The sequence below is a fragment of the Strongylocentrotus purpuratus genome, unplaced genomic scaffold, assembly GCF_000002235.5.
Source record: "Strongylocentrotus purpuratus isolate Spur 01 unplaced genomic scaffold, Spur_5.0 spur5_scaffold_14, whole genome shotgun sequence".
Taxonomy (NCBI): domain Eukaryota; kingdom Metazoa; phylum Echinodermata; class Echinoidea; order Camarodonta; family Strongylocentrotidae; genus Strongylocentrotus; species Strongylocentrotus purpuratus.
This window is the reverse complement of record NW_022145599.1, coordinates 13,363,671-13,382,631: the sequence shown is the minus strand read 5'-3', so window position 1 is coordinate 13,382,631 and position 18,961 is coordinate 13,363,671. Positions and strand designations below refer to the sequence as shown.

Below are 18,961 nucleotides of genomic sequence, written 5' to 3'. Positions count from 1 at the left end.
CACCTTAAAAACAAGGGAGTTTTGTCCCTTTTTTTCTGTTATGCTTTTGAATGAATGAAAATCAAGTAGTTATTGTAGTTGTCCTCCCCTCTGAGATCTCTCTCGGCCAAATCTTACTTGGTATGCCTCAAATCCTATGAATAAACCGTTTAGTCTACAATAAGCATGATTTCTACTTCTTCTCTTTCTTATTTGAAAAGCCAGAAGGTTTAATTGCTTTTCTCAAGCACATCGGGTCTCGATTGGTTATTCAAACATTTGGAGCTGGAAGAATCGGATGACTCTGAAAGAAGAGAAAGGCTGGATAATCTCTATGGGTGTGTGCAATACAGAAAGAATAATCTGGCCACACATGCTGAGTGTTGGACGATTTAAAGAAATTTGTGACTGCTTTTAAGTGACATGTTCCATCACGAGAGCTTTTATGCTGAAAATTCAAGCAACTACAAAAATTTGTGAGCTGAAGTCAGAAGAGAAATGTTTTTATTTTCTTATTCTATTAAATCTTATCGCAAACTTTTGTTAAACATTGAACATTTCCAACACGGAAGGAGCATATGGTATGAGAGACCATTTTATTGTTATAATAACTGATTGAAATTCAACCTACACACAAAAATATCCTTTCAGAGCATGCATGGTAAAGGACTTGAAATATGATTGAAATGTGACAACTCAAAAATCTTGGCAGCTTTTTTCCATTTAAAAAATGAATATAATCCTGAATAAAGATTTAAGCCAATCAGCTTAGCTACTTCCCAGATTTTCATTCAAAGGAAAGGAGCTTTTAATGTTGTATTCCATGTATCGCTGTGGTTTGAGCTATAGATTTCAACTCAAAATGCATCAGCATATTTTTCCCCCATCCATCCATCCTGTCCACTCCAGCAATCAATTCTATAGTAACCTTTGAAATGATGTGGCACATAGGGGACGAGGAGTGTGCACTTAGGCGTTTGGAAATCTATAGCACGTACATTACCATAAAAGCATCTGCTTGGCGCCAGAAGGGCGATAAGTCTGCCTCAAATTATAGGTGTTAACGCTCTTTCTGCTCCTAACGCATGAAAGGAATTTTTTAGAGTAATCGCTTTAGTGCCTGGATGGTGTATCAGGAATTTCTGAACAGCCAATTCATTCCAATATTCGCATTTCTATTCTCATCTCCGAAATGGTGAGGAAGATAGAACTCGCAAGAAGATGATAGATGGTAGATGGTAGATGGTATAAGACCTACATGTATGAGAATGTAATAAACCTTAAAGCTTGTAAGACAGTTATCCAAGAGTTCAATTTACAAATTAACTGGTCTACTTAACAAATAGAAATCTCATTTCCACTATCTTTCATAACTCGGACATAAAATCAATAGCAAGCTTGACAATCTATCACGATGGAGGAAAGATAGTAGGCATTTAGGCAGATAAAGCCACTATAGTTCGACACAACAGAACCATTTTTTATCCCTTCTTACAATTGAAAAATGAAATTACGATAAAAAGGGAGAAGTACCTAAATATGGATGCATTATGTGCCTTGGCCATTTGAAATGTTTTTTTTATTTCTTTCTTGACTTGAGAGTATATATATGCTTTTCCTTCTTTTTTTCCTTCTTCAAAAGAGCACAGTTTAGAACTATTACAAAAATCAACTTTTAGGTCTGAATTACAAGTTAATAATGATAAAGATAAAACGAGCTTTTAAATATTTATAAACATGGTAAGACAAAGCCATTGACTTACAGTGGTAATATATCAAGTTCAGGAATGCATATCACATTTTTATGACCATTCACAGGAGATGACGCATAGTCATAAATCTGACAGCCAGTTTCTAAAGTTAAATGGCAATAGATAATTGAAACAAATGAAAAGGCAGGCATGCATGCTCACCATTTTTCATTGTCTCTAATCACTGAATTAATCCCTGAATAAACACTCTTCAAACAATTAAAACATTCATGATATCATTTCACACCCCATTGAGCTTCAATGATCTATATCCTATACATCATGAAAAAAATATTCTGATTATGAATAATTATCAACACATTTGTAAGTACATGTAGTAGGGCTAACTTACAGATTAACTGAATACTGTTTCTTCCCCTTCGAAGACTGGAGGACCAAAAGGCACATTGATGCTTCTCCTACTGTGGGCTCTGATCGAATGATCTAGTCCCTTCGGAACATGGTTTCTTAAAATAATAAGCTGGTACCCTATTCAATCAAAATTCATGAAAAATAAAAATGATGCATTCAAATGGTATTTCTATTTTGTGAACTAGATCATTCAATAAAATTTCCAGACTGTCTTTGTAAGACTAGAGAATGTTTCTCTCATATTGCAGTCTTGAAATGTCTTCTCAAATCAGATGGAGATATCCAGTTCAAGAAACATTCCCAAATCATGTCAAACTGCAATTTCGGGCAATTTGTCAAAACATGTTTGTGCGAATTACGCCAATGATTGTGGCATACCAGGAAGGGTTAAGAAACTGCATTTCCCTCTGTACCCTCACATTACTAATCCAATTGAGAGATATTTTTGCCACTTTTGGAGATTTGGGAAGCGGGCAAACACTATCCTTATCAAAGGGATGAATAAACGTGGAGAGAATCAAATGAAAAGTCGCATGCTGTGTGACAAATATGCAACTGGTATTTGCTAATTTGATCAGGCATAACATGGTTTCGTGCCTTCTGTTCTCTCTGTCTTGTCGGCCTCAGCCCTCAGATCTCAAAGGTCCCCAGCACCTCTTGGTGCATGCCTCGTCAAAAGGGAGCTCACATTTTTCCAAAGTCAATCACAAGTCAGCACAATGTGCACTATCTCGCTCTAGCGGAGCGAAATAAAAATATTAGGCACTGTAAAAGCAATGTGTGGGGGCCCACAAGTACACATTGTGCAGATGTACAAATGAATGAGTAAACTCCAGTTCGAAATTGAATGGAGTTTGTGTCCTGGGTTTTTCTTTCCCACGTGGACCAACAAAGTATGGAATTCACCTTTGATGAGACATAATTTATGTACGCCTATTACACAGCATTCTAACGGAGTGGAGGATGAATAGGATGGGGAACACAAAGGGACATAAAAGGAAACTAAACATATTTTTGAGGCGGCATTCTGATCTTATCTCTCATAACTATACAAAATCTCTCTGAATAAGACAGACAATATACTCACGTACAGTTCAAAAGAGGGGAGATATTAATAACTTAGTAAACAGCTACAGCTTATTACAGTTACAGTTAAGTATTAAATACAAACAATATGTTGATTTGGCGAAGCAATATGTAGTCCTACATATTTGTAAAAGAAACGTTTGACCCGAATTACGGTTGTGACAGTAAAGATATTATCTCAGGAAATTTGAATAGAGAATATATGGAAAAGCAGAGTTTACAGTGAAGGACCTCGAGACAGAAAACAGGCCCTACAGCAAGTGAAAATTCATAGACGGATACACATACAGTACAAGGTACAAAAGTTCTGTGATATATGGTTACCGTATCTTATGGCAGCAGGATGGTTTGGACACAGGAGTAGAGAAGATCAGGTTTAGAAACATTGAAAATTGTACACAATATTCTAAACTAAATATCAAAATCAGGAGTGGGGAAATGTTTCAGGACTGTCACATTACACTGATCCCCAATAACAGAGTCACAACGACCAAAAAAATATTTCTAGAATGAAGTATTGGATCCAAGAAAATTGGCACCGAAGGCTCATAAGGATAAAATGGTGGGCTCCGATAGCCTTTGACATAGTTTTTGTTTTTACTGTTATTTGACTAGCCTTTTAACTATGGATTCCCTTTCCTACTAGCACTATAGGATGGGGATAAAATCCTCCTGGCAACCATCTCTCATCACAAGGTTGAAGAATGTCAAAGTAATAACTCGCTCATAAATCTAGGAATAATGGCAGTATTAATTCCGCCCACACGCCCTACACAACTACTGTATAAGCATGATAGTATGATTCATAATTCATAGCAGTAGTAAGACAGACTCCATTGAAACCAAATGGCTGAGAGTAGAATGCTGAACAAGAATTTAAAGTAATACTCTCTATAGCTCCTTGCCTTGCAATTTGAAATTGCTGAATGCATTTTGTTAATTTTGTTTGATAAAGAACAAAGATTTCACATCTTAAATGTTGTGTTGCTCCTTTTGCTTTGTTCACAAATAATTCATATAATATAAAAAATATCTTGCCTATTCATCTTGATCACTATTGTAGGCCTACCATTTTGTACAGTTTATATATATATATATATATATATATATATATATATATATATATATATATATTTGTAAGAGTTTACATCACATGTTTTACTTTTTCTTTTCTATTCTTTTTTCCATAAATTTTTACTTTCAATAGTGAAAAGTGTATTTTTTTTTCTTCATAGAAGCAGTGATATCTAATCAGTTTTTATACTGTAGACTGTACAAGGTAGCCAGCATGGAGCCTTCGACCCAAAACTGAAGAGGTTTATAGCATTATTTGCATCCTGTTTCTCAAGAGCCTTTTTAGCTCATCAACTGCCACTAAACTCATTTATCAAGATGTTTACAGCTCCTTTCTCAAAATCCCATTCTTCCGACGCCCTCCAGATTACGCATGATGCTTATCCTCATACAGCAGGTACTGGAACATCAGTTTTTCCCCTCCTTTCGGTTTCAAATCACTTCAGAATGAAGAATACGACAGACCCATTGACTCATCTAACGATCAAACTAACGGCGCAAGGCGGAGCTAATGAATGGATGATCTCAAGCTGAGGGTGGGCCCTCTTTTCTTCAGGGATCAATTCCTATACTTCAAAGGATTCTGTAGAGGTGCTAAAACTTACGAACCATACCACCCCGTCCTTAAAACTTAGACAGAACTTTGTGTTCTGTGACGAACATTCTGCAGCTGTAAGATGGTGATAAAATACTACATCTCAAGAGATCCACATATTTTTCATCCTTCAAACTTTTATTTTAGCAGCTCTATGTACAGTCTCTATGCTCAGTGAAATTCCAACATACTCATGTGGAATTCTATCTGAAGATCTCAAGTTCTTGAGAACTATACAACCTGTAGATAACCAAAGTTTCAGGGGAAAACACTTGGGAAAAATGGAGACCTGCATTCTACCGCCATATCTATGAGAGAACAAAAGGCAACCCTTTTATAGGGCTACATCAAATGATAAATTGATCATCTCTTTGGAGCAAGAAGGGCATTGACCAACCAACAAAGTTCTAAACAAAGTTAATGGCCATCTGGCTCCGGACAGTAATAAAAGTAGTTGTCAACGTTCTACATCCAGTCAGCAGGGGAGATTTCTTAGACATGTAAAGCCTGCGGTTGGTTTGTTGAATATTCTTTCTCATTCAAATCTTGTTTACTGGTACCCCTCGGTCTGTCAATTCACCAACAGGCTTTGGATGTCAGTCAGTGTAAATAGCCCATTTCAAACAGAAGCCTCTCCAGTGTACAACATTATTAAATCTGGTATGCGGAGTCTTGCAGACCATTACAGAATTTCTTACTGGTATTAACTGTGTATTACTATTAGATAACCTTATTCAGAACCAGAAAATCTGATTGAAGTAAACATGAATTGTCAACTTATCAGGACCACTATAATGTAGCCCTAATTGCGAACTGGAAATTGTTATCAAATCTTCCTCAAATGCCAATCTTGGAGGAACAACATGCCTTTCAGGTAATCAATCGTGGTGGGGACAATTCATAACATTTTGGTCCTGATAATTTGACAATTCATGGTTACTTCCACTAGGTTTTCTGATTTGAATTTAATGATTAAACATTGACAACCAATGCCATATTACTTAAGTTAGATTCCATTTGATAGAGATGAGCAGACCCGTAGAGAGAAAGCAATAGAATAGTAAGCAAGTGTTTAGGAAGGTTTGCAAAATTGTAATCAAGATAATTTGACAACTCATGGTTGGTTCGACCAATTCTTTTCACGTTTTCATTAAAATTGGGCAATTCATCTTTGATAACAAAGATATAAGAAGTTACAATGAATATTTATGTAATGACAGACAGGGATACCATACATTTACAGAGTGACTGACTACCGGTAACCAATAGTATACATGGCAAAAGAGTGTTTTTGAGACTACATACTTTCACAAGAAAAAGACGATGTAAGAGCAAGAAATACATGTGGAGCAAAGAATGAGTGAATCATGATAACAGGAGGAAAAGGAATAAGAGACAGTAAAAGCAAGAGAAAAGAAAATATATTTAAAAAATGGGGAAAAGGGAAAAACAGGACAAGATCTGAAGCATACACAGGCAACAAGAAACATTTCTTGTCAGAACCAATAATTTGCAGAGTAAATGCTACTGTGAGACTAAACTTAAATAATGAAAGGCATCAATTTAATGATGGGAGAATATGTTTTATTAGATTTCTTGAAGTTTATCTTACATTAAGGAGAAAAATAGACATGATGTCTACTCCTTCATCACAAACAATTCTTGGTGTCAATCGGCATGTACACCAAAGAACCTTTACCACCATTAGCGTCAGACAAATTCAATTTGAAATCCGATATCACATTAAGGTTGAAACTGTACGCCTGCTGGATTCGCTTTGCGGCAAAAGTAAAATGATGGCAGCGTATGCTTGATGAAAAGTAAACCGCCTAAATGGAATTGAATTCAGTTGTCAAAAGCGGCACAATTATTGCCTAATCCCTGATAGAATGTCACGACTACAGCTTCCATTAATTCCAAGGATGAACCTGACATTTCCATCACTTCGGCGGAACCAGAGGTGACATCGATCGATACCCCCATGAAAAGTTGGGAAACCTTAATGACTTTTACCCTAGATTTGCTAGCAGGGGTAGTAGAATGTGCCACTGATCACGAATAAAAGGACAAAAAGGGTTTTTCCTGAGGCAGTATGGGCCTATTTTGGTGTAATCTTGAAGAATCATAGCTAAAAATTGTCAAAATGATTCCATTAGTCTGTGAGGCTAATGGCCTTTCATGTAACTTAAGACTAACTGCTGGGATCAAGAGATATGAATGGATGGCAAAGCATTTCATAACCAATGAATGTGAAAGGAACAATTACCATTTAACAAGTGTTAAAGTGTTCTACTTCTATTAAGTGTTGTCAATGAGTTATGAAAGAATAGTAGATTTCCGCTTTCATTTCTCAAGCTACAACTTGATAACTTACTTTTAATATGAGCACATTTATGCAAAGTATCTAACAACTACTACACATTTCATTAAAAATATATTGAAACAATAGTTTTCTGAAAGGGAAACTTACAGAACTGTAGTGTACAAAATGTAAATTATGCTTATAAATAATAGAAGTAAAAGAAGGGTAGAAAGTATATGGCTAATTAGAATTACCCTTCCATGAAATATCAACCTTTGGCCAACTTAAAATATCTTCAGCTATTTGGAGAACTTCACTAAATGACCTCGCAGGGTTCCTTCTCAAGTACTTGCAAAGATCATAGAATACTTCTATACAAACTTTCATGAGTGGGTGTAGTGCTTGGTTGAATCATTCAACATTTACATGTACTCCTAACAAAATGTTTATTTGTCTATTGACCATATTGGACTCTAGGAAACCAACCTACTTCTACAATTTAGCAGGCATGGACTCAAGACTTTATAAAACTTCTTGATATTGAAGTTCTGAAACATCAAGTATATAATTTGAATTTTGTTTTTAGTGGATCATCCTAATACATTTTAGAATTGTCATGCAGTTCCAAAAACAGATGTGTACGAGGGACAGCAATGTGTGAGGGATGAGACTGTTGAGACACTGTCCACAGAATTTCAACTCTGAGAAGTTTGGACAACGCAAATCCGCCTATTCAAATCCATCTCCTCGAGAGCATTCCTCCTCATTAAGCTCGACTCCAGTGTTTGCATGCTCGTGGGATAGCCCCCTTTGAGGTAACGCTAAGCCGCACCACAGCCCCCTCCTCCTCCCTCCCCCTACCAAGTAGATTCTGAGAACCATGTCCATCCCACGCTTCTTGGCAGGTTGTCAAACACTGAAATACATTGTTGTAATAATTACGGGAGCCAATGAAGTTGTTTTGAAGGTTTAACAGTTTGGTATATTCTAATTGTCCTCAATGTCCTGTTAATGACCATTGCATTTAGAAGGTTTGGTCTAATTGTCAAACCAATCCGGCTAGAGTAAACACGCTCCTAGCTCTGAACAAATCATGCTTCTTGGAAATCTTGGAACAAAATTTCCTTGAATCTTAAACATGCTATCCATCATCCTAAAACATGTTTCTCATCTGCCAAAATCACATCAGTTTACAAGACATCTCCTTGATTTGTAAAAGTGTAGAAGGCTACAAATTACAATGAAAGCTAGGTGGAGTCTAGAATGCTTTGCACTGGAGTATGAGTCTGGAAGAGATTTACTTGAGGATATCAAAACTATTGTAGTACCCACTTCACATTCCAGCCTGGTAATGGGTATACACTCTCTGATGAAGAAGAACTGTCAACAAATTTACCGAGACTTCAAAGCAGGGGATGCCGCACTACCAAAAAAGGAAAGAGCAACTACCGGTACCTTATAATTGCTTAATTGCTTCATTTAAATTCCATTTGACATTTGCTTTCTTGTGTCACAATGAAACTATGAATAAAGTCAGTAACTTTATGCTAATTTCATATCCCCTGCTGTAGAGTGACATATAGGCCGATCTAAGAGATTACCTCTGCAAAATAATTGTTGGAAGTATAATCATCCCTGTTCACTTTATATTTGCCAGCATGTAAAACACCCATAGTTTTTTGTCCCTATTCTCCTGTTCCTTCATGAACATTGTAGATACTTTACTTCTATTTCTCTTCTGAACTGAAACGTAACAAATTTTTATTTTAAGCGTAAATTGTGTGGTTTTACTTCATCTAAATCGTAGGGTGACATTGGAAAACCATTGGAAAATCAATGAAAAGCTAAATTTAACAATTGGTATCACATTTTAGATTGAGTGGATATTTTGTAGATGCTGATAGAAATGGAAAAGGCCCACAAATCTCTCTCTCTCTCTCTCTCTCTCTCCCACACTAACTCTCTCCCAAACCAACTCTCTCTCTCCCCCTCTCTCCCTCCTCCTCCTTTCTCTCACTCCTAAACAATTAACCAATTCTGTGTGAAATTATCAAACTTGCAACTTCAAACTTGAAAATATGCAATGTGTAATATAGTCACACCTGAATAAAAATGTTCTTCACTACACTCTAACGAGTTAATCATGGAGTCTCTCTCACCTTTACTCTTCCTCTCCTCTTCCAAGCGCTTGAGTTCATCTAAGTAACGATCCATTAGAAACGATTTCCCTTCATTCGTTGACATAACTGATAATGATACAGTTGCATTCACAAAGTTTGCTTCGTCTGTATTAGACGAACCACAGATAAATTTCCAAAAACTATCACTAATCCAGATCCAGTTCACTGTCCAACTCCAACAAAAATAACGAAACTGCGCCACAAAATACGCCCTTTTGCCTTCAGTCAATGTTCTGATAACTATTCAAATCCTTGTGTATTCCTTGGCATTCACATATTCTCGATCAGTTGTTTCAACTCAAAGACTTTGTTGAATAATCACAAAATGTAGTTGAGAGTTTATTGAGGTCAATGCTCGACGATTAGGGGTTCCTTGCTCGCCATCCAAGTACCCCGGAGTTCTGGCTTGCACGATCTCACCGAAGCGCACACGTCGCGTTAGCTGGTAACTGCATCCACTGCACAGGCCTGGTATAGAAAAATCCAGCGGAGCAGACGTCTGCACACGAACTGTACACAATGAATATGATGAGCATTCGGGCAGATGATTGGTCGAAAATTTCACCACTGAAGAGTGATCCATTCAGCACGTTGGGGGAGATATACCACTTGTGAACGTATAGGAAGTGAACGAGTTGCTTGGTTTTCGCTAATCGAAATATGATATCAATTAGGAAATTGACCAATCAAAAAAGTTCCTTTGCGGTACCTTAAAATAAATTGCATGTGTATGAGAGAGGTGCTCAGAGAAGGAGTTATAAAGCCCATAAGTGGCAAGGAATTATTGTCTTTATTTTCCCCCTCTCTTTAAGTATTTGTTCCATTTTCAATGAATAACAAGATATATCATTATTATTTGTTCCGGGATGTTACATAAACATATGTCATTTTAATGTTCTTTACATTTAAGTTTTCTTACTAATGACAACTTATTAAATGAGAATGAACTATACAAAAATTAGTTTGACGATTTACACAATTTGGGGTCTTATTATCATTTTCCTTTTCTTGCTATCATTACATGCAATTCATACACGTTTTGAAATGAGTTTATTCAATGCTGCATTTAACTTGAATACATGTTGTAATCTATTTACATTCTGTCTTTCAAATTTAGGCACGAATTGGGTCCGTTTGTTCACTCATAAGCCCATAACTTAATTCCAGACGAGAATATCCCTCCCAAATTAAGCCGAATGTTTCCTAACCACGGGCCTCCTTTCATCGTCTAGTTTTACTAGGGAGTTGTGAATTGAAATCTGCCCCGATCTCTATTCAGTAATCGAGGCTGCGTCATAGCGGGTCATAGCCAGTCATCATCTGAATTCCATCACCTTTGTTCTATCTCTCACAATGGCTAAAACGGAGTCTAGTAATTAACCTCTTCACGAAGATAATAGATGAGTCTTCACTGGATATAAAACATGGGTTGAAGTTGATTCTGTTTCATAGAGAATGGCTTTGGCTTTTTGAAGAGGGGCTCATCAATATAGCGAAGAATAAGAAGAAATTTGTAAGATCGCGATAAGCTTATTAATTACGGCTACATCAAGAAGCATTAATTACAAACATGACGAAAAGTCTGGCCTTAATCATAGGACGCGGGTAGAGATCAAAGCCTGAACAGATTTGGTCTAAGCTTATTGTGATTTGAGAATAGTTGTAAAAGATCGACAAGTTCGGACAACAATAGATCAATTTATTGAGAACAAAACGAAAAGGTTCGCTCAACACGGTTTGGTCCGGCGTGTATCATTGTGAATGTACGTTTCCAGCAATGATTCTTCTTTTGATGCAGCTTCGTCATTTTCGTTCTGGATTATTTCCCCTTTTTGTTCCCTTCATTAATAGTTAACACTTTGTCTTTGGTATAAGTCTTCTTGACGTATCATATTGTTCCCATTCATCGATGAGTCGAATGGGCGTAGATGCGGAGCAATGACGTTAAAATGTAAAATGGAACAAATGCAACCCCTCCCACACCATTCCTCACTTATTCTTTCCCATTTTATTCACCTACAAACACAATCGCAACTACTCTCGCAGAATGAACTCAAGGTCAAGTTCTTTACCCCATTGTATTTTATGTCCTATAGAAATTATATTCGGATTACGTAATATGACTTTGCAATGTTTGCATATTCCAAAAGGTGACACACACGACCATAGAATTGCCTTAGCTTGATTTTTCGAAAGCAGTTGCGATCTTGTTCTACGTTTGAAAAAAAATACACTCTAAAAACTGAAATGTTAAATGTCAATTTAAAAGGGCCGAGGAGTGACCACTCTTTCAAAATGTCAGATTGTTTCTTTTAACCTGTTAGATTCAACCTTTATAGTGTTGGATCCAGCATGTTCAAAGAGTGGTCACTCCTCGGCCCTTTTAAATGGTGATTTAACATTTCAGTTTTTAGAGTGTACCTTTGCTCCCTTCCCTCCTCTCCCACCCTCATTACAGTGTTCCCTAAATAACTGAGCGCATCTGAGTACGTACGTACGTTGACTGTATATCTTCCATTTCTCCCCGAGTCCTCTTTTACTCCGGGCTTGTGATTTTTCATCATTTTTCCGAATAATCATCTCCCTTTTTCTTTAACTGTATTTGGATGTTTGCATGGGATCTATATGCTGGAGATATTAATGATGAAACTCCGTGACTGAACAGATCATTATCGTATTGGGAAGAGATTGATGTCGTCCGGATGATGTGTGGTGTGGAAATGATTATAAACGGGTGCTTTTTTTCTTATCGCAAGGCATTGCCATTCTCCTTTATTTTTCCTACCGTTTTGCCTCTCCTTCACCTTTCTCTCTATCTCTCTCTCTCTTTCCCTCTCTCCCTCTCTCTTTCTCTCTCTCTCTCTCTCTCTCTCTCTCTCGTGCTCTCTCTCTCTCTCTCCCACCCTCCATCCCTCCTCCCCCTCTCTTTCTCTCCCTCTCTCTCTCCCTCTCTCTCTCTCTCGCTCTCTCTCCCTCCCACCCTCCATCCCTCCTCCCCCTCTCTCTCGATCTCTCTCTCTCTCTCTCTCTCCCTCCCTTTCTTCCTCCATCCCTCCTCTCTCTCTCTCTCTCTCTCTCTCTCCCTCTCTCTCTCCCTGCCTCCCTCTATCCCACGTATCGAAATGTGATATGTATTGTGAACGTGCCTTTCCACCACTCATCATGTGATTATTATCTTCACTCCTCCCGATTGTTGCCGAGCTGAGCATGTTTGCACATTAATGCCAAAACGTGTGGAGAATGGGATGATATGAAATAAAATGATTGAAGAACCGTGTCTCAAACTGACAGGGGATCGTGAGAAATGAAGCTCAGTACTCATTAAAAGGATTGCCACCATACAGGGAAAGATGGGGGTGGGGAAGAAAGATGGGGGGATATAGAGATAGGTAGATACAGTCTATCGATATATAGACAGATAGATAGATAGACTAAGAGAGAGAGGGAGAGAGAGAGAGGGGGAACGAGAAAGAGAGGAAGAGAGGGAGAGAGATACATAGTACTTACCATAGCTAGATAGAAGTAGATAGATAGACAGACAGACAGATAGATATATATATCAATACATACAAACATTATATACATAGGTAGATATATATATAGAGAGAGGGGAGAGGGAAAGAGAGAGGGAGAGAGGGAAAGAGAGAGAGAGAGAGGGAAGAGGGAGAGGGAGGGAGAGATAGAGATAGAGAAAGGTAAAGAGAGAGAGAGAGGAGGAGAAAGAGGTAAAGATAGATAGAGAGAGAGAGAGACAGAGAAAGGGGTAAAGAGAGAGAGAGAGAGACAGAGAGAGACAGAGAAAGGGGTAAAGAGAGAGAGAGAGACAGAGACAGAGAAAGGGGTAAAGAGAGAAAGAGGGGGGGGGGAGACTGAGAGATGGAATGAAAATATCAGAGAAAATAGCGAAGGAAGGATAAAGGTGAGAATAGAGGTAGAGTTACAAAATGTTAGAGGGTATGGAGAGTTAAGAAAGAGAGAGTTATCCGTTGTTGATCTGTATCCCGTTCAAATGCATTATGCTGCTGAATTGTAGATAAATGAATCATTCAGAACAGTTATACTTCGGTAAGTCAAATCCATATATTACTATATGCATTATGTCATGTTATTACTAAAGTAAAAAAGAGTGTTTCTGCTGAATATAATTTTCCTTTTGTTTTGCTATAAACACTGCATTGTAAATTGATTTATACGGTTTATATGTTTGCAGAATATTGATATGTTACATTACATTGTAAATTGGCTTATTATGATGTATATGTTCCCAAACAGAATATTGATTGTTACATTACATTGTAAAGTGATTATAATTATGTTTATAAACAGAATATTGATGTACATCAATGAAGTTTAATAAATACAATACAATACATACAATACATATTACACATCTATATCAAATCAATAAACTAGCGTGTATCAAGAAAACAAAATATTGATTTTACACAGAAGAATATGCATATCGTATTCATATTTTTATCATCTGCTGATTTTTCAGAAAAAGAATTCAAACATAATAATTCAAAACCAAACTTGCAGATGACTATACTATAGCCCATTCTTTATTTTCCTTCATAATTATTTAGCATTGATTTTTGTGATCGACGAACAAATAAATCAAAACTACTTATAAAAAGAACAAAAGGTGAATCCTCTTTCGACTGTAATTATATACAACCACCTTTCTTATTTAGGGATACAGCACAGGCGCGTACGCAGGATTTTTTCAAGGGGGGGGGGGGGGGGGGGTTAACATTTATAAATCGGTCCGAAAATTTCGCGACGACTCAGCCACCCGCAGAATAAGCAGGAGGGGGGGGGGGGGTAAGAGGTCACTTTTTTTTTTTTTTTTGGTCCCAAAAAAATCGCAACGACTCAGCCGACCGCTGAATAAGCGGGGGGGGGGGGGGGGGGGGAGGGGGTAAGAGGACATTTTTTTTTTTTGGTCTCTAAATTTGGAAATTTGACATTTTGCTCAGTTGGGGGGGGGGGGGGGGTAAGGTCACCTTTTTTAGGTCGGCCGTGGGCATATTTTGTTTGTTTTTTTTATAAAAATAAAAAAAAAAAAAAATCAAAAGGGGGGGGGGGGGTTTCAGGTTTTTTTTAGGGGGGTTTACATACATAAAATTACCAAAGGGGGGGGTTAACCCCCAAACCCTCCCCCCTGCGTACGCGCCTGATACAGGATGTTGTTGACTAAAAGTATTTGCTTCATAATCATGAATGAAGTACACGTAAGATATTGAATAACACTAATTTTGTGCGATTCTCCAGTACAAACACATTTTATTTCCGAATCTCTTTACTGTTTGGGGGGTTGTTTTTGTTGTTCATGTTTTTTGTAGTATGTTTGTTACTTTATTTATTTCAAGAATGTATAACCTAAAGTGAACTTTGATATCTTATCGGCCCTTAAAATTGATTTCCTTCTATATTGAGCCCGCACTACTCTCATAATTTCTCATGGTAGAGTCGCATATAAAGTTGCCAGAAATCGATACATACTTTTTGGTTGGTGTCATTCTACATCAAATTGTGACGATGCTGATGTGGTTTAGAAATTTCGGCAGGGGGTGGAATACTTTGACAACAATGGGCTCTCCCGGCGAGAATAATTATGTTTTGCTATTTTCAACAATTGTATTCGTGACAAGGGTATTGCTGGTACTTATTTAGTTTGGGGTCGTATTGCGTTTGTTTTTAACTTTCGGAGCCTTTCAATATTTTCAACTTTTAAGGGGCTGCGGAAAGCTTTTATAATGTATCAAGAATGATGATGATGATGATGATGATGATGATGATGATATGATTATGATGATGATGTTGATATTGGTGATGGTGGTAGTGGTGGTGATGGTGGTGGTGGTGGTGATGACGGGGATGGTTGCGATGATGAAGATGACTATGATGATGATGATGATACATTACATGAAATAGATTGAATTGGTCTTTGTAGTTTTGTCGTTTTCATAGAGATTTCAAGAACTGCTTTAAAATGCTTAAAATGTACTGAAAAGGAAATAAGAAATTTATTTGAATAGTGAGCTTTAGTCAAGCTATCATGTTAATGCAGCCCAATAGCCCCTATCAATCACATTCACAATGTGTTGTAGCCTTGTAGAGAAAACATGATGATGATGTAAAAGGTATGGCTGATTTATTTTTAGAACAGAGGTATTGTTTAGCAAACAATAATACAAGTACTAGTAAGTGATACAGTCATACACTGACCGCACGAAAAACAACATTGTGTTACTGGAGTAATGGAAAGTAAGTCAGAATTTCTTCTTTTATGTTGATGTGAACTGTAAATGAAGTAACATATTCATTATTTCCATATGAGTTGTAACTTTCATTTGGGAAAAATAAAGCCATGGGAAAGAAATCTCACAAAATAATCGCTTTACTTGTATTCGCCAAGAGCTGGCGCTATATCTTTTGTAAATGTATTCACTATTTACTTGAGTTGTAACATCTCCAGGAAATTTGAATTTACATTTGCTTGTCCATATCTTTTTTTTTTTTAAATATTGACTGTTTTATGATGAATTTTGAAAAAGGGGATTTGAAAAGTGTTTTTTTTTTTTTTATTGGCACAGCAAGCAGATGAAAAAGAGCTAGTACTAGTAGTCCAACTGTGGCACGAAACTGTCATAACCGAATTGGCAATGTGAGGTTTTTTAAAAGTTTAATTTTAATTTTTTATCAATGTCAATTCTCAAAATAATACGTTCTTATTCTATTAAAATTAATTTTAACTGTAGGAAAATCCGTTACTATTTTTTTTCTGGATCCCCTAGGCAAACTTAGTTTGATAACCACATTCCCCTTTATCGTGAAAACACATGTGGCAGATGGCGACACCCATGCGGTCAAGTGGCATAGCGCCATCTACTGGCAAAAAAGGGTATAATGATGTCTGCTATCGAATTGTCAACACAATCAACATGAAAATTCCTCTAATTATCTGAAAATTGAATAAACTGCGAAATAAAACTAGTAAGATTCTCTTTAGTGACGTAGATGTAGTCAGTTTCCCAAATTAAATTTATTCAGTCAAGATAATTTAAGCTGCTAAATAAATGTGTGCTTTGATATAAATAGCAGACCATATGGATCAAAGATCACGCATGCAAGATCGTTATTGCATCAGCCAATTTATAATATATAGCAAATAGTGCTTTCAGAGGGAAATATGTGAAGCAGAGTGGCGCAGCGGAAGCGTGCTGGGCCCATAACCCAGAGGTCCGAGGATCGAAACCTCGCTCTGCTAATTTTTTTTATTTTATTTTATTTTAATAAATTTGTGTATGAAAACCGTTATGCCATAATGCCATGCATGCAGGCTACACGTTTATGCGTTATTTAGTTGTAGAATATATCTTGAAGGAACACATGCCAAACATTACGCATTTAAATTGGAAATGGAACCTGTAATATTTAATAATATGAAATTAAATTCCTCTTTTTTATATAAAAATAAAAACGATGCTAACAATATTAACAACAATGATAATAATAATGATAAATATAATATCAATAAAAACAATAATAACAATAATGATAATAATAAAGATCAAATAGATAATAATAACAAAAACAAAAAATAAAATTATTCAGTTATTATTGTTATTAGTATCATTATTATAATTAATTATTATTATCGTTATTATCATTAATATCATCGATATATCCTTATTGGAGATTATATTTCATTTTGACTGCTATTGCATGGCGTTGCATCATATTTCATATAAATAACCAGGATTAATATAATCAAGATTCCAGGCATCGTATGCAAGCAGAGTGGCGCAGCGGAAGCGTGCTGGGCCCATAACCCAGAGGTCCGAGGATCGAAACCTCGCTCTGCTAAACACTTTTGTATTTTTTCTTCTTATATTGAATATTAATCATTAACCTGACATCTGTTTTGTATGAAAATATCAATTTCTGACCATTTAATTCTATTTTTTCAAGTGATCCGTAGTCAGTAAAAATTGAAAAATTATTCACCTAGACAAATGCGACCTTGACATCATGGCTTATTTACAGGGGTGTCGATTTGTATCCGTGGTTGGGGGGGGGGATGAAAGGGGCCAAAATGGATCAAAGCAACCGAGAGGTAGAAGCGTGTGGCAGGTTGCACCCCTCCCTTCCAAGTTATTAACTTTTTCAAGTCACCCTCAATAAAGATAACATTTCAGAGAATATGGGACCAATGCGGGGCCCACATGAGCTTGCTACCTGGGTTATTATCCTCTCAAGCGCGTAATTGCCAGGATTTTATTTTAGGGGGTGGTAGTGAGCTCTGACAATTCATTAAATTATTAAAGAAAGAAGACGATTCGTTGTACCATTTTCGACTCTTAATCCTTGTCTGAATTCAGTTCCCCCCCCCCCTCCCGCGCGAAGCGCGGAAGCTCTGACGTTTCATTAAATTATGAGAGAAAGAAGACGATTCGTTGTACCGTTCTCGACTATTAATCCTTGTTTGAATCAAGTTCCCCCTTTTCCGCGCGTAGCGCGGAAGATCTAACGTTTCATTAAATTATAAAAGAAAAAGACGATTCGTTGTACCATTCTCGACTCTTAATCCTTGTCTGAATTCAGTTTTCCCCCCCCCCCTCCCACGCGAAGCGCGGAAGCTCTGACGTTTCATTAAATTATGAGAGAAAGAAGACGATTCGTTGTACCGTTCTCGACTATTAATCCTTGTTTGAATCAAGTTCCCCTTCCTCCGCGCGAAGCGCGGAAGCTTTGATGTTTCATATAATAACCACTACATGTACTCTCATCGGGCTCTCATCATTAATTTTTTGTTGTTGTGATGGTGAATTATTGGGGGGGATGATTGTACAGGCCATCCCCCCACCTGAAACCCCCCCCCCCCCCCCGGGATCGACACCCATGCTTATTTACCTTTAAAATTCTGAAGAAATGTCGATATATCTGTTCAATCCTCATTTGAAATTATGTAATAGATTAATCATCTTTTCAAAAAATATTAGTCACCGTAATTTTAGAATCCACATAGCCAATGATTTTTAGCGCTTATTTGTTTAAATTAGAATGTATGAAAGATATCAGCAAACAAACGATATTCAACTACATCACTATATAAATCATTGAACATACTGCAATTATAGCAGTCATGATGATGACAGAGCTTAGCTAGAGAAATCAATTTAAGTGTATAATCACACTAATCACAGTAAATTTGAAAATCACACTAAATTTGAAGTTAGAAAAACAATGTAACTTTTGCCTAATGTTGCATCATCCCTTATAACAAATTATCAGAACACTGCCAAATTTGCAGAGAAGCAGAGTGGCGCAGCGGAAGCGTGCTGGGCCCATAACCCAGAGGTCCGAGGATCGAAACCTCGCTCTGCTAAGATTTTTTGTATTTTTCATATAATATAATACTGATTATATAAATCGATATTCGCTCTCTAGGAAGAGAACCATTTTTACAAATATCTACCAATTTCTTAAGTATTTTAAAGTTAACTTCTGTTTACTTGAAAAATTATTTGACAAAACAAAGGGGCTTTAGAAAACAAATGAGAATAAAAATTATGGTTTACTCCACTTTGCATGCTCTTTTGTCAAAGATTTATTC

General features: G+C 36.9%; 3 non-coding genes across 3 annotated transcripts; all 3 read left to right on the top strand.

Annotated features, from left to right (window-relative positions):
* Positions 1 to 16,540: 16,540 nt before the first annotated feature.
* Positions 16,541 to 16,612, top strand: TRNAM-CAU. Its single transcript has one exon. It is a non-coding gene; the product is annotated as a tRNA-Met (tRNA).
* A 527-nt stretch (positions 16,613 to 17,139) lies between these two features.
* On the top strand, positions 17,140 to 17,211 carry TRNAM-CAU. The gene has a single exon. It is a non-coding gene; the product is annotated as a tRNA-Met (tRNA).
* Positions 17,212 to 18,661: 1,450 nt separating this feature from the next.
* On the top strand, positions 18,662 to 18,733 carry TRNAM-CAU. Its single transcript has one exon. It is a non-coding gene; the product is annotated as a tRNA-Met (tRNA).
* The last annotated feature ends 228 nt before the right edge of the window (positions 18,734 to 18,961 follow it).